At 36.7% G+C, this 22,263-nt stretch overlaps 1 long non-coding RNA gene across 1 annotated transcript in view; it reads left to right on the plus strand.

Moving 5' to 3' along the window:
- LOC122878389 overlaps nucleotides 1–22,263 on the plus strand; it is a 33,312-nt gene that overhangs the window by 3,241 nt on the left and 7,808 nt on the right. Inside the window, exon 3 of the long non-coding RNA XR_006378470.1 lies at nucleotides 9,954–10,093. This is a non-coding gene — a long non-coding RNA (uncharacterized LOC122878389). The remainder of the gene's footprint in view (nucleotides 1–9,953; nucleotides 10,094–22,263) is intronic.

Consider the following 22,263-nt stretch of genomic DNA (forward strand, 5'->3'; position numbering starts at 1 on the left):
AATACACTGCAAAAGTGTGTGGATGAAGAAGGTAGTAGCTGGACTCTCAAAACTTTTATTCACAAATTTTTCAAACAGCTTTTGATACAAAAGTAGCTAAAATCCTGTATGCTATTTACAGACTAATATGACAGCCAAACATTCAGCATACAAGCAATGATTCTTCAAACAAGTTAAGCTGAAGAGATACAAGGTTTTCAAGGCCATACATTTCCATTTGTTAAACGGGAGCGTTCAAGGCCAGTGAAGATAATATTTGCTAAATTGTTGTTGTCGTCTAGAGTCAAAGTGAATGTCCCTGGAAATATCAGGTCAGGTTTTGATAACACACTTGAAACCACTTGCCGTAATTGTAAAAGTAATTTGATGGGTTGCCAGATCAACGTTTCTGTGTGTGATTATGAGGAAGTGGAATGGGGTCAGTTGTCTTGGTCTGCAGTTTGGAAATGTGGTGTACTGTACAACTGACCAACACAAAGTCCATAGTGAAAATGCGCTTTATTTCACTGAGTAGAAAGGACTGCAGTTTCTTTACCTCAATATAATTTTTTCTGACCTCCCTTGATGCACCCCTTCAAGTAGGTATAGAGAGAATAACACTGGTTGGCCTTGCAAGTACAAAGTCATGCAGAAAGCGTTTCTCCAAGTTGTGAATTTTTTTTTTACTTTTAGCCTTCTGTTTCACTGTTATGTTGTATAAGGATATCTTATACATAGAATATTCACCTCCTGATAAATATACCAATGATATATTGTCTATATGCCAAAAAAAGTTGTGGTAAAGCAAGTGCAAGGTTTAGCAATTTATGTTCAAGGATTAAACTGTAATGAGAAAAATACTATATATAGAGAAATTAGGAACTCACAGACATGTGTTCTTGTGGAAACAGTAAGACTTCCTGTATCAGTGACTGGCCTTCATAATAAAAGTGTGTGAATTTTATTAGTTTTTTGAATGCTGTAATTTGGTGTGTAATCATCCTCTCTACTAAATGAAAGCAAAGATTAATATTTGGTGTCAGAAAAGTAGCGAAAATACTACATGCGTCTTTATTAAAGATAAGATGCTGTAATGAGAATTGGCCAGTCAGAGCTGTTTGAATTAGACATTGTACAATTCCTCTGAATGCACAAAAATATATTATTGTCTTTTGTTTCTTTGCTTCCTAATAAATATAAAATCCCAAATAGATCTGTGCACGTGGATTTACACATCATTATTTTTTTCTGCTATGTGACTCTATGCGTCTCTACCAAGCGGCAACCTCCGGCGCTGAAAAATGAAGCCAACAAGAAGTACCAAAAAACTGCAGTTCAGCGAATGGCCACTTGAAGCAGACGAGTCAATCCCTATAGACCCTCATGTTAAAATGGTCAACTTTACAGCAGAAATAAACATTAGCCTGGTACAAAAAACAGTTTTGGTCTCTACAGCAAATTTCCCCGTTCATGACAACTGTACGGGTGTGAATTTTTATATAACACGTCCGTTTAAATATATTAAGGCTTAAGTTATGCAAAATTAAGGGTGGGCCGCTTTGAGTGAGTGGGTGCCGTCACAGGTGGCGTGCTGCTTGGTGGTTTCAGCAACCAGGCTTCATTCGGCCCGCCTCAGCTCCATCTCTTTGCCCATTTTTGGATTAGCCGGAGTTAGGGACTGCCAAGATGGCGACAGCCGGAGCCACCCACATTGAGCTTCACAACAGGTCTTCAAAAACCTATGGGTGACGTCACGGAGACTACATCCATGTTTTATACAGTCTATGGTCTCTACCCATATCTTTCTGTCTTTTGGTTTGTTGATAGAGTCAATTGATGGGGACTGATCATTTGCATAAAATTATCGGGGGGTTACATATTTCCTTGTCTCCTCTAATATTTAAAGCATTTTTTAATAACACCGCTCCTGGCGTATTCCTAAATACAGTCACAGTCAAAATGATGATAGAAAAAATGTAGCATAACACAAACATATTTTGTCACAAGCTTATAAAGAGAGTGAGAGAGTGAAAAACTGGCAAAGGTTACTACTAAAGTGAAAAGTTACTGTTAAAACAGTTTAATTTTGTGCTCATTGCACTGTTGGCAAATACTGAAATAAACGTTACTCAGATAAAATCCCTGTGCAGTTGTAAATATGAAGTAGACTTTGTTCTGTGTCAATTCTGCATCTGGACTTGAATTTAAAAAAGAAGCAGTTTCTCCAAAGATTGAGTGCAATTTACAAATGAATTTCCTTCACGCTCGACTGCTTTATAAAAGAATTTGTCCTGACTCAGATTGAACACAGTTGAATGATCCTATCCATATTCCCGACTTCTTTACAAGACAATGTTTTCCATTTTGTCAAACACAGAAGTCTAAAATCTCCATGTTCTCAGGTGCAACAAGTGTTACTGATTGGGCCTTTTTTTTGCCACCAACCTCTTGTTAGGTTACCGACTGGAACAAAATGACACTGGAAAGAACTCATGCTCTTTCAAGGATAAAGGGGATCCTATTGAGGTGACAATGCTTTACACTGCTGCTTTTCACAACGGCACAAAATAAAATGATTAGTATTGCTTTTATATAATGTTTTTCAACTGTACTTAAGTAGAAGTTATTGCTGAATAATCATGGAAAGAAAACTGATCAATATTGTATAATCAAAACCTGTTATGGCAAATGCATCTAGTCCACTTGGAATATAATGGAGATTCCTCCCGGTAGATCACATCTAAACAATCTGAAATATCTGCCATTATATTCTCTTTGCACCTCTTGTAAGTATGGCTGCAACTAACAGTTAGGCTATTCTCATTGACGATAAATCTGTTGATTGTTTTTTTGATTAATTGATTAATCATTTAGTTTAAAAATTGTTATATACTAGTGAAAAAATGGCATCAAAAGTTCAGAAAGCCCATGGTATTGTCTTCAAATGGCTTGTTTTGTCCAACCAACAATCGAAACCCCAAAGATATAGATTGAGAATCCTCACATATGACCTCATACACCTGCCATTCGCACTTCCAAAATTACTAAATGATATGATGTTAAAAACTGCATTGATACATCTTGGCATGATGTGTTCTAACCTTTGGTGCGATTGATTTATGTAAAGCTAAAGGTGAAGCCATTAGTTTCTGGTATGAGATCCCTCTGTGAGGCTGATTCTGAATTTATAAAATTTCAAGGAGCTCCGATAATTTAATTTGGAGTGCCCTTTTATAGGTTAGGTCACCTGCAGCGCGCCCTGCAAATTGAATAAAGAACAGTAATAGAAAACAGGATGTCAGGTGGCCTCCCTGCTTATAAAATCATTAACAACAGTGTGTCTTTTCTCATAAAGCAGCCCATTTATTCTGAGGAGGAAATGTTATGAAAGTGTAGGGAGAAACTCAATTTATTTTTCATTAGGAATTAACTCAAGAGAATCTCTGAGAGGGTTAATAGCTGTATGTGTACATCAGCAGTGTGAACTAATGGGTTTGAGAAAAGCCTGTTCAAAAGACTGCTGTAATTTCTTTAAATAATGCTTTCACTTTGTTTGCCTCTTAAGTAAGTTGCGGTCCCCGTGTGTAGTATTAATGATCCTGTATTAGTTAGAGCATATGAAATACTTTATTAATAATGGCTTTATTGTTCACATAGCTATATAATTTCATTCTGATTCTGATTTTCTTGTAATTTCTGTCTACATATTCATCTTCATTGTAAAGAGGAGGCATAAGAGACAGAAAAAGACTGCAGCCCTTACACTGGTCTCATGCTGATGGCATTGTTTGGGTCATATCAGAATAATGCAGCATCTAGGTCAAATCCTCTCCGTCCTTAAAAGACTTCCACAGAGCTCCTGGTGCTCCCAGCATGACTCAGGCCATGTACCGCAGGAGGTAGAAAACCCTGCCTAATCCCTTCAGTGCTTTTACAAATATCTATATTTCCTCGCTGAGGAGATCTGAAGATTACTGCTACAGCCCATGTGTCTGTGAACAATGAGTTATTATTGCACCCACATGGTGGTTTTTCATAGGCTCAGTAATCTGTTTTATGGCTCAAGCAGCTTTTCTGCCATGGATCTTGGGAATACAGTACAGTACATGTTACAGCAGCTGCAAGACTCAAAGTGTTTCTTGTTCTTGTTTTTGGCCAATATTACCTGTTTGCCCAAACACTGTGAGCAACATTTTCTTTTTAGTTTTGAGTATTTTATTCAATACCTTTTAAATTAAATATTAAAACAATGGGAATAGTATTTTGCCAAAATTATGACTTTTTACAAGCTATTGCGAGCTGGAAGTTGACACTGAGCGAGAACAGCCTGCTTTCAGCCATGTGATCCTGCTTTGAACAATTTTGGACCCTCAGGCAAGACATTTGGTTTGTATGGAAAGCAGACCACTCGTTGCCTGGTATTGTTGAATTTCTTTGCCACATTGCCAGTGTTTGGTGGAATCCCCAAACTGTAGCCAAATACTAACAAATACTGGATTTTTGTGGCCGATAATGATATCAATCATTGAGAGTTTTTAATGATATATGGAATATATGCAATTTCTTGTTGCTCATTTGCCGACACATGTGGATATATCTGAGATCAGCTAAAATTGGGGCGGCTAAATTGTTGGTCAGGCTTTACTCCAAATGATGAACGAAATAAATTTAAAAAAAAACCTGCTGTAATTGTGGATTGACAAACGTGTGTTGATTAGACAGTGATGCAAAATTACACAGGACTTCAGCTTATATGATCAATATACAGTAAAGATCCATGTATATGTCAATGCAAAGAAACTACAGCCGCAATGATTAGTCGATTAATCAGTCAACAGAAAATGAATTGGCAACTATTTTGGCTCAATTAGGTAAACATCCCTATATTTTATATATATATATATATATATATATATATATATATATATATATATATATATATATATATATATTTAAAAATCTTAACAATACAAACTTTTCTATTCCAATCTGTGATCTCTTAGCTCTCAATAGCTATTTTCATTTAGTCTCCAGTCCTCTCCTATGGCCTATAAATGGCATTTGAATAAGGCGTGACCAGCCTTTTCGCTCTGTTGTCAATGCAGTAAAAGCTAAACTTACAACATGTCTTCTTTGGAATGTAGCTAAAAAACTATTTACGAACCAATATGTGTTTAAAGACCGACTGACTGAAAGAAAAAGTGTTTCCTGGTTCAATAACAATGCTCTAAAGATAGTAAATGAGTCAATTTCAGGATTTATAATTAAACAGAAATTTTAATTGATTTTCAAATGTTAATCACTTCAGGCTAGTAGTATTAAAACATTGTAAAACACATTTTAAAGCCATTCAGTTAATTGTGGAGTAACATTAAAACATACAGTTGATTGTGAGGAGAAATCAGTCATAACATCTTGTTTTGATTTGCTTAGAACTTCTATTCCTGTGTGCACTGACGTGATAGTGAGCAGCTGTAACAAAAGAGTTTCCCCTCCGGTATCAATAAAGTATTTCTGATTCTGATTCTGATTCTTGAAGCTCATGTATCATTAGCCTATAACTTAAGCAAAATAAACAAGAAAGATGTCAACATTTCTGCAATTTCTACTTTCTCTTAGGCTAAACGTAGGCCTATGCTCTTTGAGGTGATTGTATATAATATATACTATCACATATATAACATATGGTATTTAAATATGGGTATTAATTATCTGAATTATGGAGCTGATTCATCAGGTGAGGTCAAAATTAGGGAGGAAAATGGTTTAAAGGTCAAAAGGGAGAAAATCCCCATTAAAACACAGGCAAGTGGGCTTAAAGGGAACATCAGTGAATTTATGGTTAAAACACAGATTATTTTATTTTACACACATGACATTAAAAAAACAACTATGTGAAATACATCTATACTGTATATGGTGCCCTAACATAACATATATAAATTGATCACGCAGAGTTAATAGTTATTAGTTATACTCATTTGCATCCACCCCAGACTGTATGATGGTAAAAATGTTAATCAAAAAAAGATAAACACATACACATACACATTTGTTGTCTATTTAACATTTTAATAATATAAACTGCATAGAAAAATGTAAACTATACATGCTTATCATGCTTTATGTTATTGCAATGAACCATACTATGCAGCATGTGGTCTGTTTGCTGGCATGCTAAAATTTTATTTCATATTTTCGTTTTAAAAGAAACAATATTTCTAATTCAAGTAAGATTCTAACATATGTCTTATTCAAAACACTAATCGCTTAAATTTTGATAAACAAATGAGTATTTATCAAATATGCAAAAAAAGTTTTTTGCAACTTCTTCTGGGAAGAACAGGCACATGTCACACGTGCTTCGATAAGTCAATATCAACAAATTAGATTGGCTTACAATGAAAAGTGTCATTTATTTAACAAGCAGCTTCATTGGAAGAAACATCACACAGCAAATAATTATGATTTTAAAAAAAAACTTTTTATTTGACTCAGAAGTTGCAAGTGGGCTTATATAGTACATGGGCTTAATAGGGATGTTTACCCTAATTGTTTAATCATATTTCAAGCAAAGCAAGCAGATTTGTTGGGTCTGGCTTCTCAAATGTGAGGATTTGATGCTTTTCTTTGTCGTATATGGTAGTCAATTGAATGTCTTTGGGTTTCGGAGTGATGGTAAAATAAAACAAGAAAATTTTTTAGAAAAAAATTATGAATTGAATGATCAAATTAATAATAAATAATTGTTAATTGCAGCTGTAAAGGAAACCCCGGAGTTACGAGGTTTATACCCGAATGCAGTGATTTGGCAGTGCAATCTCGACCACTTACTTTATTTCCTCTGTTAGCACATCCAAACTGAAGAGCTCATACATTATGCCTGGTTTTATTTCCCCTGTCTCTGGAGATTTGAAAAAAAGAAAACTGCATAAAATAGAAAGATGTTTTACACACTGTCATCTGCATACATCATGAGTATTGAGTGCAATTGAACCCACTATTCCCCTGAGTTTATGTATGTGTTCATTAGTGTAATCTGCAATGTAATGTATGATTATAATGCAAGATTGAACACTGAGTATACACATATGGCTTATTTATGCAGGTTGTGTATTAATCAGTATAGTGCCTCTCTGGTGTGATTCATTAGGGGCTGGGCGTTTGAAGTGTTTCTTTACCAGCAGAGGATGCTCATGGCATTACAGCCAACTCTGGAGAAGAAGAGCATCTTTTCCTTTTTTCCCTGGAAGTTCACCCACCAGGGAGGCTCTGCTAATAAGTTCCCTGGGCTAAACCCAACCTGTTTTGAGCCTCATTCCCTGCAATATAGAGAACTAAAGATGCATTTGCTCGGCTACAGTTGTACAAAATATTCTTCTGCATAGTTTTGGACTTTAAAAATTGAGTATTTGCATCATTAAATATAAAAAAGAATGTATGAAGCAAAAACAGAGCTCAATATTGCCTCTTGCGGTCTCTGTGTTCACTTTCCTCACCACTTCACAGTGAATACTGAATACGGTTTAAATAAATTGCCTCAGTGAGGACTGGACAGGCCATATTTTCCCAGCTTAAATCTGAAATGAGAGGCAATTAAAAATTTTAATATCACCATTATTCTATGGTGACTCTTCATTTCACACGGTTTGGGCACTTTGGTTAAAGCAGGCTATTGAAAGTCCCACAGGCTTTTGTTTTTCTTTGTGTCTGAAAAGGGGACTTGTCTTTGCTTTGACCTCTCAGAGGAGTGCTTTGTGTGCTCACTTTACTATGTGTTTTTTTTCCTTTTTCAGCTGTGTTTCAGGGACTGTCCAGGAACCCAATCTGCCCTGCTGACACAGAAGAGGGCTTTTACAGGCTTCTGTGATTTCTTGGGGGGAATCACAATCTGAAGTGTCCACTACGGCCACTGAAAAGCTGCTGACAGCTGTCATTAATGTGATTTATTTTCTGCTGAGAGAAAAAATGGACACTTAACCACCGATTTCAGTCAAATATAATCGGAATGATATTACTTTCCAAGATTAGAGTCCTCTCCACCTCTCTTCTTGATAATATTGCAAGAAATAAATACATTTAGAAAAAAAATGCATCAAAATGATGCTTTAACAATTAAATTAGAGTAAAAAATTAGTTGATTGACAGAAAGTGAATCAGCAACAATTTTGATAATCAGTTAATGTAAATATTTGCTGGGTTCTTAATCTTCTATGATTGTAAACTGGGTACTTTTGGGTTTTGGACTGTTGGGCTCTGGGAAAATGTGATGGACATTTTTCACTATTTTCTGACATTATAAAGACCAAATTAAATCACTAATCAAGAAAATAATTGGCATATTAATCGATAATGAAAATAATCATTAGTTGCAGCCCTAGTTAAAAAAGAAATGCACAAGGTCCCATTCTCCAATCACCATCTTAATTTCTTCATTCTAATTCTTAATCTTTATTTCTGAATTCACAGTAAACGTGTTTTTCTTTCCTCTGGCATTGTAAAGCCTTTGTCAATCAGGAGCTTGCTTTGCTCTCTTTTTCCTCCTCAGTAAATTTGTGTGAGAGTGATGCCTATTGACACACATTTGGACAGGGCAGAGCCTCTTCTATGGATGGAAGGTGTCCTCATGCTTGTTAAGTTATCACCTCCAACAGATCAAAGACAGTTGGCACATTATTTATGCATTGCTGAAAGGTGAGGTATTCAGTTGAAGTCGGGCAGCAAAGCATAGCTACTCCTTATTCTGAAGTAATGACTTCCTCTTGATTGAGCGCTCCCAGTCAAATACAGAGACTCTGCTTTGTGTCCTTTCACTTTGTTCTGTGTAAAAGGCCATTATATGAGACATGAGACCTTGAGAAAAGGTATCCATAAACAGTATTGTGTATTCTTTTTGAAAAAAAATGCCACAATGAACTATTTTCAAAGAATAACATCATTAAATTTCAAGCATCTTGTCAGACCAAAAAACTTTGCTCTATTCTGTGACTATTCTCACAGAAAATAATCTTCAAAGTTATCACCATATTTCCAAATTGTTGAGGAGGAGTGGACTTTTGGAATATATATTATAGCCAAAATGTCAAACACTTGCAGAAATAATTCTCCCATATTGTATCTATTTCCAACACTTCAGACGAAATGAATAGTGACACAAATACACAGGCCTAACTTTGAGGTTGCGGCCCCCAGACTGTGATGATCCTAAAAAAAACAACATTGTTTTGTAGAGACAACACAATGAGCCTGAGGCTACTCTTTTGCTTTCTAAGGCAACAACCTTGGTCCTTACATTTCAACAGCTTTCAATGACAAATGGGAGATATACAGTATGTATTGTGTGCCTTAATTTATTGATTATCTTTACATTATAAGCTCTTAAAGTTATGGCTAATGCTCATGTCAGATTTGACTCATGTACTGCAGGAATTAAGAGTATATGTGGTCTTGCTTACTGTTTTGTTTATCTCAGCAGTTCGTACTGATAATGGACCAACATTAAAGGATCTATGCCACTTTAAACAAATGTTACTGACGACCAGTGGAAGCAGATTTAAGCAACTTGCTCACTAAGGACTATTTTCACTCAAAGGTCATCCAGGATAAGTGGAGAGAAGGAGGTACACCTCGTCACATTTTGAAGGACTAAGTGTTCTGCACTGAAATAGACCATTGGGAGACTCAAATGACTCAAAAGGCTATATCAGCGAGCACTTGTGGTCGACGTTATTTATTTATTAATTTGAGGCCTGTCTACTGACACATCTGAGTGGTCTAATTGCTGCGAATTGACACCGGTTACGGTCCATAATGGGAGCTTGGGAGTCTTTCCTAACCGCGGTTCATTCAGCCGCCCCTCGCTGCAACTTAACTGCCCTTAAAATGTCTGATTGCAACACGGGAGCTGTGGGGCGAGACAGGATTATCAGTCTTTGTTGTGTGACTGTGTCTATTATCCTGACCTCTATTCACAGTGGGCCCTTAGGAGTGTCGCTTCCAGCCACACAGCAAACTACCCCATCCCCGACAAACAACAAGTGAACCAGAGATCTCCCCCTGTCCCAATGCACTAGACACTTACAGCTCCAGCACTGGGCAAAGCACTCCTCTGCAGGTAAGGCTATCAAATCCCTATTGATTTAATAAAGATAAATTGGAGGCACTTCCTTTCAATGTTATTGCAGCAGACGCGATTGATTGTTTGTGTTGACTGGTGAAATTGTCACCAAGCTGGGTGACTGCTGTTAGTTTAGGAAGTTCATTACTAGTGAGGAGCTGCTGGCAGAGTCTTTAATAGGCAAATAAAATGCAGCCAGGATCTTTGGGCTGCTCTTATTGTGCTGTGTTGTTAAACGTGACAGTGTAAGAACTGTGTAAGCTCTGTAGCGGTGTCTCTGTGTGTGTGTGTGTGTGTGTGCGTGCATGTGATTTTGGTAGAGGGATGGGCACATTTACATCACAATATTTTTTGCAAAAACGGCCAAAAAAGGTTAGCATGTGTGTCTTTTGTATTGTTTTTCCCCTCTGGTATCTATATAACTTATATTATGTTTCTTAATCTAATTAACTAAGACAATATTTGTCAGGTAATATATAATTTTATTATTACATTTCCAGAGCAAATACTTTTAACGTTGTAATTACAATGCCTCAATTTTAAAATAATTCCCCCGTAAAAAACATAAATTTAGAAAATGCATGTGTAATCATTAGATATTTTTAAAGCAAACCTGTATTTGTAGAATAGTAGAATGGTGATCAACATTTCATTTGACATCTGAGGATAGGGTTTGATACTGACAGCAAAAATATAATAATGTTGATAGAGTACCTCAGTTGGAGGGGAAATTTATCTATGAAAAACCAGCATCAGGAAATTAAACTTGTCATCTCTTTTATAATTTCAGAAAATAAGTATTTTGTGTGGTCACCTTGTAGTAACATTTAATATAGTTATTTTCCTTGATGAAAATTGATTGCTATGGAGAAAAAGTTCCAAAGCCTTTTCTCTTTGTGCTGCTGACATACGGTAAGAATAGTGATGAAAAATGCCAGAGGACACAAATAAGGGTCTTCGTCACTGCTCCCAGAGGTTTGTGGATTGAGATCTGGCACAACACAGCACACAGCTTTGGAAACCAGTTCCATAAATACATACCCATTAAAGCACAACTGATTAATTCATCATGTTTATTTTCATGGTGGATGCCATGTAGCCTATATATAAACTCTCTGTAATCATAAAGATGTCAAAGCGCCAAAAGTTTTGAGGGCTTCTGTGGCATATTTTCAGTATTAGATTTGACCTAAAACCTAAATACACACATGATGAATGAAGGATGAAGAGAGACAATGGATTTTTTTCCCTTCTTTTGCTTTTAGTATCGCATCAGTCGATTGAAATGTCTATGCTGTCATGGCAGGTTAAAAAGAGGAAAGGGCAGTGAAGTTAACATTATCATTCATTAAGCCTTTTATAAAACCAAATATTGCAGTGCTTTGGTTTCCCTGAGCCTATTCTTTCAGAAAAACAGTACGAGCATATTCTTCTCATTTCTGTCTTTAGAAATTTCAACCACAGCAAGTGTGAATTCAATTTATTTCTGTTTGCCCTGATTCACCACAAATTGCTTAATGGTTTGAAATTCACTCCTGACAGCACCATTAGAGACTTGTACAGAGATAATTTCCAGTGAGGGCCATTAGAGATGTTTTGTACTTTGTGCATTTTTTTTATTTTTTTGCTGAATAGTATTGAAATGGGGTCATCCAACGAATGTGCTCTGTTGTACAAAAGTGAAAAAGAAAATATAAACCAATTTAAACCAGAATACAAATTACGGAAACCACAGATTTTAGAACAAAATGGCAATGATTTGGCCCGCTGTGGTTCCAGGAAAAAACTCTTTAAACTCACTTGGTAGATTGTTATTGCTGAAGTTATCTGAAACTTGTCCCACTGTCAAACAAAGCTGGTCTACAGACTGCGGAGCCTCATTTATCCTCCCTCAGCCCACTACATCAGATGGGGATGATTGCAGTCTTGAAATCAATGAAACCACAAACCTCCCTGATAATATTCCCTCTTGGGGTGCAGTGACAGATACAGTTGGGTCACTATTTATCCATCCACTGGAGTCTGTGAGCTGTACTCAATGATTTGATGCCTAAATTGGCATAATTACCAAAGCTGTTTAAAAGTGTATGAGCAGTACAGACATCATTTATTGAGAAAGAAGCATTTTATGATATGGAAAGAATTCATCAATCAATGTTTTAATGATGGAATCATAGATAATCCAATAAACATTAATGATGAGTTAGTACGTTTTGATGTTTGTATTTTTTGTTCTTTAGTGTTTAGAGGAAACACTCAGGAACACTTGGACATGATGACACTTTTGTTCTTTGGATTTGGATTGGATTTGTGAGATCATGCCCCCCAGAGAAACATCCACGGATCTCTAAATGGGCCGATTTGACAATATAAAAGTCTCTCAAGCCCTCCGATCAATCATTGCTTTCCACTGCATTATTCCCCAAACAATAAAAAGACAATATCAGATTAATATATAGTCTGTTCTTGGCTAGAATTTATCCTTGTGGGGCAGGCAACATCTCCTTGTCTGAAGTCACCAAGCAGTAAGAAGGATTTGGTTGACAGAGCACAGCGGGCCCAGAGATGTCTCTGCATTTGAGGTCACTGGTGGATAGCAAAGTTATCTAAAGCCCCAGTTTGTGTTGATTTTCTTCCCCATCCCACAGTGAGTGTCAGAGATTAGTGGTGCATCCATCCTCCGTGACCTCTAGGAGCTAAAGAGATACTGCGTTGCCATCTTGTGACGTGTCAAACAATGCAAGGCCAAGACTGCCATTTCAATGCGATGCTATGCCACTGGATGGCCCTTTTCTTAAATACTTTAGAATGGTGGCCTTGCATATCATTTCAGCCAGTATGCATTATGCACCATCATGGGCACCTTCCACCCATCCCCTGAATTGGCTTTTAGGGACTGCAAGGTTGTTCTGCAGAGGCATGTACTGTAGTGGCATCACTAAGAGTAGGCATGTACTCAAGTTATGTGGGAATTTGCAGTTTGCAGACCTCTTGGGTGATCACAGGATAGTCTGAGGAGACTATTTCTGACACTTCAGTCCTTTTAGATATTGTGACAGGAATATTTTGTTGTGATCTACCAATTTGGTAATCCGTCTATATCTTTCTTTCTACAGCTAAATTTTCTGTGTCACAACAATTTCCCTTTTTAATTTCACCTCACATCTCTACTGTCATTTTTACCCAATCTTTTGTCAAAGCTTGCAAAAAAAAAGCCACTTACTTGCCTCTTACTGACTTACTTGCTATCGCTTACTTATCTGAAACTGTTTGCCCTAACATAAATGACAATTCTAATCATACAGAATGTGGGTATTGTGTAAAAATCATTCATTTGGGTCTTGCTTTTTTTTTTTGTATAATTAGTTATTTGATAAAGGCCCATAGTCTGATGATTAATTGACAGACCTTCACACATGATGAATAAACTGTTATTAGATTTACAGACCTGAGATTCCAGCAACTCTGATTTTGACTGACAAGCTAGTGGTGGAAATAGACTAAACTAATAGAAGTAGTGTCAAAATGTCAAATGGACAACTCTGAGAACATCAACAAAATGTCTGTATTGAGTCTCTCTAAGGCCTCAGTATTCCCTGACCCAAACCACAGAACTCAATACAACCAGAAAACTGGCATAAAAACCTCAGTCAGATATCTTACATTCCCATTTCTGGGGCTGTCAGGCCTTCTCCTGGTTCTGGCATTGTGTGATGTATAAATTGTTCCCCTAAGGAAGTGGAGTTACTCAGAACAACATAGATTCCATCCACTATGTTAGACGTGAGCATGTCAGGCTGTACCAAAAGGCATATTTTACAGTATCTTCTGAAAAGATCTGCTGAGATGTATCGAGGTGGGTATTGGCATGGTTAAAGCATTACCTCAGAATAACAAATTGTCTATTCTGAATATCAACAGTGATAGTAAAACCCTCGAAAGTGACACACTTTCAGTGATAAATATGAAATCACAATCATTTAGTCTACTTTGAGAGAATGACTGTAAAAGTACACTGTTAGCACAGTTCTCTGATTTTGACATATACAGTATAGCGTGTATAGTATTATGTATTATTATTGCTTTGGCCAGTACATATATGGCCCAAAGTAAAACTCATAAAACCATCTCAGTAGGGACATGCGGAGCCTACTGAAGGGGCAAGTGCTTCAATAAAAAACAGGAAATCCCCTCACCTCCAGCGTTTTTGGAGGTTTTCCATATTTTAAACAACAGTGTACATTTGAATAGATGGTTACTTTTATTCTCTGTATGCATCTGATTAGCTTTTCTTTCTCTTTATCTAGATCTGAATAATGAAATGTAGGATTCTGTTCCAAAATGTCTGTATCTGTTTTGGCAAATAAGAAAAAGAAAACTCATTACCTCAGGTCAACTCATGCAATGAGTTCCAACTTTCTTCCGTAAGTAATCTACTGTATTTAGATTGATTTTGTTTAAAACAGAGCAGTGTCATTACTAAAGGAGAGATCCACCATTGTTTTGTAAAATAATTGATTGCACAGCATTATATTGTTTCAAAGAGTAATTGTCAACGTATGACTTTGGATGACAAACAATTCAGTTTAAGGTGAACTCAAGGTTATAAGGAGTTTTGTAAACAAGATATTGAGTTTTAGACCTTTCTACTGTACATACACATTTCCTCACTGCTTGTGGGTGCTGTGTGCTAAGCAGAAATAATCATTTGGCAGGTACAAAGAAATGTGGACCATGATATGCTGCACTATGCTAGGCAGCAAATGTGTTTGAATTCACCTGGCTAATAGTGTGAGACATGGCCCTTCAGGTCATCAATTATTATAAATTAATGATTTTTAAAACTGCAATTACACTGTGGCTCATGAATTATTTAGGAAGCACGAGCACGGACTAGAGGGACATTGTCCACTCCATGCCAATGTTTTCAAGCAGAGTGGTTTTATTTTTTCAATATATGGGCATTCAAGCACACAGAGAGAACACATACCATACAGGACTGATTCTTCGAAAAATCTAACTCATTGGGTTCATTAGATGTATTCGAACAATTGCCAAAAGGTTTTAATGGAAATCTATGAATAAATGTAAACGAATATTGCCTGTGCTTATGTTGGCACTCCATGTTAACCACTTTTACCAGTCAGGACACTCAGCTGCTAGATGCTTGCTTTACATTTAAAGTTTATTTGTTTGGGTTGTCTAGTTAATTTCAATGCAAATGACACAAAGGTTTCATGTATATATTCACAACAAAACAGATTATGAATCTCACTGGCATGGAGCTGCATTTGTGTGTTAGTTTGTAGTGATTACAACGGTGGGAAAAGAAGCCAACTCATCTGTTCTGACTGATTCATATACATATTGTAACCTGATATTCTGTAAGTTAAGAAAATATGTCACTCTTACAGTGCTGCTGGGCTTTGTTTATCTGAATCTTTGCTGGAAGATGTGGAAGAAAGGACAGGCTTGAGAGCTTGCTATACCTAGAGTAGAAACTCAGGGTAAAGTAAAATAGGAGTTGCTTTTCATTATTCCTCTGCTCTTGACTGGCAAAAAGCTTGGTGTGATGGGTCATGTTTATTGTAAAGTTGTCAGCAGGTCCATACAGCCAGAATGGACTGGTGAAAAAAACCATATAATTTGAGTTGTCAGCCCCTTTCCATGTTGCAACATAGAGAAGAAGCTGTCCATCAAGTGCTGCAGCTTTTAAATGGCCCTTTTCAAGTGATACTAGCCGCTCGGGCACTCGCATTCCAGTTTCATGCATAGTGCTTTCATTACATTACAATTTTAAGAGCACTTTGAGGGCTGTTTAAGTAGTGTTTAAAAGGAAACTATTCGTATTACTCTTAACTGAGTGGAACAGGCGGTCAGGACCTGAGTCACACTACCAATGATATGGCCTTGCCTCAATAAGGGTTTTAACAATATAGCTGGCAGTCAGGAGTTAATGATGAGTATTGGATGGAATGACATTATCTGCTTAGTGTTCATCTCGAAGAGCGCTGCCACATAATGTGCTACCTGGGCCCAAGGCAGAATCTGTGTTCGTACCTAGATAGGACCCCAGCTGTGTGTTCCACTGAGATAGCAAACCACAAAAGTAGCCATGACCAAAATGCTGATAATGGAATCAGTGACATTTGATGTGTTAGTTTAATCCCCCACTTTGAGACTCCTTCGCTTTATTTATCAATTCATTTTGTGGATTTGCTCCACCTTGGCTGAGAGGGGTTTGGATTTGTGTCTGCGGGAGGACTTTCAGTTGATTGATATGTTATTCATATTAAACATGTCCTGATTCAATGTTTATTACTTTTCTGGCTTCAATGGAAGGGACGGACGGTTATTCTTAATTTATGGGGAACTTCACGTAATAAAGAACCTATTTTAAGCCGAGACCCCGTTTTCAGGTCCCAAAATTGTCATGACCAACTCTCTCAGTCAGAAAGGTTGCCATGTGATTTTTTTAGTTAATTAATTTATTTGACAGGGACAATGCTCAATAATCAACAGAAAAAGAAAAGGAAACTGTAAACGAGCCAAAGTTAGTATAGTACACAACCACCAATTGAGTATGACATATTTTCTTTTTTCAAGAGCATCGAGGAGCTCAAATTAGACACTTCAAAGCTTTTTGTTTTATTTGTTCTATAAAAGAATATTTATACTGTCACAAAATTTAATTCTTAGGAATCTCTTCATCTACTTCATCTTGTGGTGTGCCAAGCTCAAGGTTAAGAAACTCAGCACTAAACCAAGGATTGCTAACTGAGACTAACCAGTAGCAATGGTGACCAGTTAGCTAGCTCACTTTGTGAACATGAAGAGAAGGAATTCAAAATGTCCTATTATTATTAGTGATTTTGCAGTATCACAGCTTACCAGCTGGCATTAAGAAGTCAATTTGGAGATTTTTTTTTTTTACATTTGTCCTAAAAGCCAGACATAGACCAGCCATACTGTAACTTATAGTAGCATCATTTTATTAATGTAAAATAACTCCATTAAAAAAAATGTACAACTACATTACAACCAAATCCCTCACTAATGAGAAAAGCAGCTGCAACAAGGAAATAGAAGCTGTTGAATATGAAAAATCGATGAATAAGCTATATGCAGGAGCCCAAATATCATAGGCTGCTGTGTATGGACTTATTTGAGCTGCATGAGATTACTATACTATTACTATGCTTTCTTCCTTGAATTGACTTCAGAGCAGACTGTTTTCAGATACCTCTCCAAGTTCTACCACATGCCATGATTAATTCAGCTGTAATGTATGTTAATGTATGGTAATCTTTGTCACTGATATGCTAATGAACACCTAACTCCCACAATCCAACTTGTCCGTGGTGGCAAAACACACTCGTTGAAGGAGGTGCCATGTTGAAATTCTGAGGAAGGATCGTATGTACAAATTGTATTTATACAGTAGGCCTGTGCTGCTTTGTGAGTTGTTTTTGGCAAACATGTGGCTTGCCTTTAATATTGTCTTAGCATTTCTACAAAATTCTAAAATTGAAACACATCAAGCCTATAATAATACAAATTATATTAATGGAAAATAAGTTAGTGTCAGATTCATGTAGTCTTTTTTCTTTGTTTGGTTTCATTAAAGTGTATCATACAGTAAGCAAAATGGCAGGGTTTTTTTGCCTTTTTTAATAGTATGCTGATGTTCCCAGTGTCAGAGAGAACATTTGTTTTGGACTACTGTAAAAGGCTAAATAGAGAGTACATTTAAATATGGTATTTAAAATGTGAGCTGCCGCGGTGTTGTTTTTCAAGTGTATAACATCCCCAAGCAATATGATCTCTATATTAACAGTAGATGGCACCAAGTCATCGTCATGCAAAGGGTGAGATTTAACTCAACTATTATTTTGAATCCAGTTCGACCATGAATAACTGGGTTATTAGGGAAAAGATATCTGCCCTCCAAATCCACGGGATGGAATAATTGTCCTGTATTTTTGTATTTTCAAATTCTACATTTAGAAATGACGACATGAAATACCAGTGCAGTTTAGCTCATTTGAAAAAAAAAATACCCCAAACTGTCTGTAATCAGATCAGTCTGATACAGTTTGGGAGCAACCGTGCTGATATTGTTATTATGCATGTGACATTTATTGGAGCTGAAAGCTCATCGTTTGTCTTGCTGCATTTCTTGAGTGTGAGATGCTCACTCGAAGGGTTGCAGAGGTGTTTACAACTACACCAAAATACAATCACTGTAAAATATGTTGCAGCACCAACTAGAAGAAATGTCAGGGACAGAGTGAAGGTTTGTGTTTGTTGGAGATAACTCTTTTGAACCTTGACCTGAAGCTTCTTGGCCGCTGTTTTACGCTGTACTTTAAGAGGCCTGAATGCCTTGATGGTATCTGGTTGACATTCTTCAGCTGTGATGCATGCTGTAAGAGAAAAAAAAGCAACAGAATGACACATTTCTTCAACACACTTATTATTTGTTGTCCTCTTACCTTGGAGTTCATGGTGAAGTTACCTTGTCTGGATGAGGACACCTGCATCCATGTAAAAATGACTTTGGAATTAATAATTTTCAGGCCAACACTCGAGTGAATATTTTATGATTCTATTCCACTCTATTTGTCTTGGTTTGTGACAATCAAGCCATTGGAAAACAGTTATCAATTATTCACATTTGCTCAACAGGCTCATCAAAATTCATCAGAATGATCAAATGACGAGACACCTAGTAATACAGGAAAAAAGCTGTTAAACATTTTTGTTTTCATAATTAAGTTTTTGAAGACAATGTGAAAACATAAGAATTAATGAGGACAAGGTACAAAATGTTTCATAATGATATTGTTGGATCAGAGGTACAATGAGTGAGGAAGAAATATGAGTGTTCAAGGTGAAGATTGGACTCATGTCTAGTTAACTTTCTTGCATATCCAGTACATTATACAATTATAATTTTCTTGGTCTTTTTTACATCTGACATACATCATTTTTTACATTGTGGTGGTGATCATTTATTTTATTTATTTGTTGTTAACTCTTTTAATTGGTTCTTAATCATAATTTCTTGTAGTAATAGCTAATCTATTTAAATCCTACTTTTTTATTTTTACAATTCCGAAGAAGTAAATAATTATACTCTACAGGACTAGGTGCAGTTGAACATTTCTTTGGCAGCATCAAATATTACCAGGGCAAGTTTTGTGACATGTCATTTTCTAATATCAATGCAGAGGCTTCATTTGATAACAAAAGCTGTTTGCAAAATGGTTAAATGACAATTTAATGTAACTTCATTTTCTGTATTAAGATTTATATTCTTTATTGCAGCTTTGTGTGGTGCAATTTTTCTTCTCTTTCATTTCTCTTCATCAACTTTTTTTTTTGGCAAACTATTAATGATCAGGAAAACTGAGCTTACATGCACATCGTACCCATAAACACACTCTGGCTTTGCTTTGCTTAGTCAATGTTGTAAAAGATAATGACATGCTGAAAATAAATTACCCCACTCATAATCATGCCTAATCTGCCATTGCAGCCCTTCTTGTGACAAACATTAATCACGTATGAATCCAGTGGGATATTTTATTTGTAATGCCTCAGGATAGGTAAGTGAGTGCAGACACTTCAGCCAGATTTGAGTTGCAGCAACTATAATACAATGACCACTAATTGCTAATTATGAAATTCTCTGATGGGCAGAAGCACAGTGGGTTCATTCCATTATTGTTTATTCCTCATTACGTTGAGCTTTGTGCTAATGATTCCATTTTATTCACCACACATACACTGAAGAGTTAACCTACTGTCATGTGCAATATATATACTGTGCTAGATATAGTCATTGCACATAGGTCAAGACTGCACCAAAACAAAGCTTTAAAAGGATTGTTTTCAACTATGCCATTTCATAGTCTTAATTGAATTTAAACGATTGTTTGCTTAGAGGGCCATAAAGTCCCTCAACAAAATGTCTCTAGAATGGAGCCATAACATCAAGTGAAGTCTTTAAAACAGTCAAGGAAACATAACAACAAATCTCTGAACAGCTCAACTGTAAAAACTAATTGTTATTGTTTGTGGAAAACTCTTCCACAAAGCAATTCGGCTTGGAATCAAGACAAGATCTAAGCCAATATGTGGAATGTAATTTTACAGCTTAGATGTGTTCCTGCAATTCCCAAATGGTCACCCTCCGGATAGACTAAAGATTGCGCCACAGCAGGGCCACTAATGACTCTAATAGTTTTGGCATTGTGAAAATACTGCTCAGCAACCAGCACTGATCATACTATCTGAGCTTTTGAACATGCAGCGCAGACAATTACTGCATATCGATGCCTTAATACATAGAGTTTCACAGTAGGTTCCTGCCACATGTTGTTTCCAGGAGGCTCGGAGGCAGCTAATACAGCAGATCACCCTTGCAGGGCCACTCTTCAGCACTTCTGCTGCCAGACACTATCATCACTAATGACTCCTAAACCTGTCATCAATTTCCATCAGACCATCTGCCCTTTACATATTACAGGTTAATGAAAAAGTCATTAACTCTATTTAGCTATACAGAAGCATGAGTCAATAACATCAATGTGGGAGGGAGCTACATCTCATTCAGTTCCTCCTTGAAGACAACGTGAGTCTCCCTGAATTTGTACTTTTGTTAAAAATAATTTCTGCGTGAGAAATTATGTTGGTAACACAACTGAAGACAACCTTGAGGTATCCATGAGTATATATGCAGTAAATATGATGGAAATTCAGTAATTGTGCTTTATAAAAGCAATAATTCTGCTACCTTGAACCTGCTAATGTGTCTCAAATTTACTTTGTTACAACATTGTGTAGTTACATAAGGACGATTGCAGTTCTGATGTTCTGGAACAAGTGATTTCTTTGCAAGCATATGAGCTTCAGCTCATTTATTAAAGTAGGACACCTCTGCACAGCCTGCCGCTCTGCTCTGCAGTGTTATTGTACAGTACAAGAAGCGTGACGTGACAAGAATAGCAATTTGTTCAAGGAGGCATTTTGCTCTATGATTGACAGTAATGTCTTATTAGGTATATTGCTTCATGCTTGTGTATGCTGTTTGTAGGGCATCTACCAAGTTTTTAAGGGAAACTCCTTCAGGTCAGGTTTTGTCTTTGTTCTTGTGTTAATAGAGGAGCCACTCACTAATATAGACTCACCAACTTGTGGACCACTGTACAAGACATGTCCATTGACACTTATCAAGATTAAATCTTTAGCATTTCTCTATAGCATTAAATACTCATGACTAACTAAGCATCAATCAAAGTTAAAATTCAGAAAAAAAACATCCTTAGTTATTATTTATCAATAGTTTAACACTCAAAATTTCAGCCAATCTGCTTCATCAGGACTGCATGGATGTGGTTTCATCAGCTTTGACTGACAGTGACCAAACAACCCCACAACTGTCATCAGATTCTGATTCATATAGTGCCAAATCCTGATTGGTGCATGAAAGTATGTGACATCAACTATTTCCAAAGGATCCCCGCCCACTTCGAACCAGTGAGAGAGAAAAAAGAAATACAGAAATCTCTCATATGAACCAAAACTGTTCTAGCTTTGGCAAATAATGCTGTGTTCGCATCACTTATAGTAGGAAGCAGACTGAGAAAATAGGTTTTCAGGGCATTTAAAGGTTGGAATGAGTAGGCATAGTGGTGAAGATGCTTGTTTGCCCATTCAATTCACCACTCAGTTCAGTCCTATAGCTTTATAACCTCTGCCCTGCTTTAAGTCTGCTCAAAGCTGGACCAATGATATGTTTTTTAGGTCTGGATTTGGATTAAATTGTGACCAAATTCAATTATAAAGTGAATTTCTTTCTTTGTGAAGAACATTGGATGACCAAAGCTACAGTACATGTAAAGCCCTTCCAACAACCCATGGGATTGTCTCAATCAGTTTAGCTCCACCTGACCTCTTTATTGCATTCAAATGACTAGGGAGTAAAGCTAATTCAAATACTGGAGAGTTCATGTTTGTTTCACCCTTGGCTATTGAGTGGGCCTTAAATTATACAGCCTCAATACTACTCTCCACTGTAGTGTAGTCACGGTAGGGTCAGAAGGCTCCTTTTGCAGCATCTGCACTCCAGCCTATAAGTATTAATAAGTATACTACACCTG

Source organism: Siniperca chuatsi, linkage group LG6 (assembly GCF_020085105.1).
Source record: "Siniperca chuatsi isolate FFG_IHB_CAS linkage group LG6, ASM2008510v1, whole genome shotgun sequence".
Lineage (NCBI taxonomy): Eukaryota > Metazoa > Chordata > Actinopteri > Centrarchiformes > Sinipercidae > Siniperca > Siniperca chuatsi.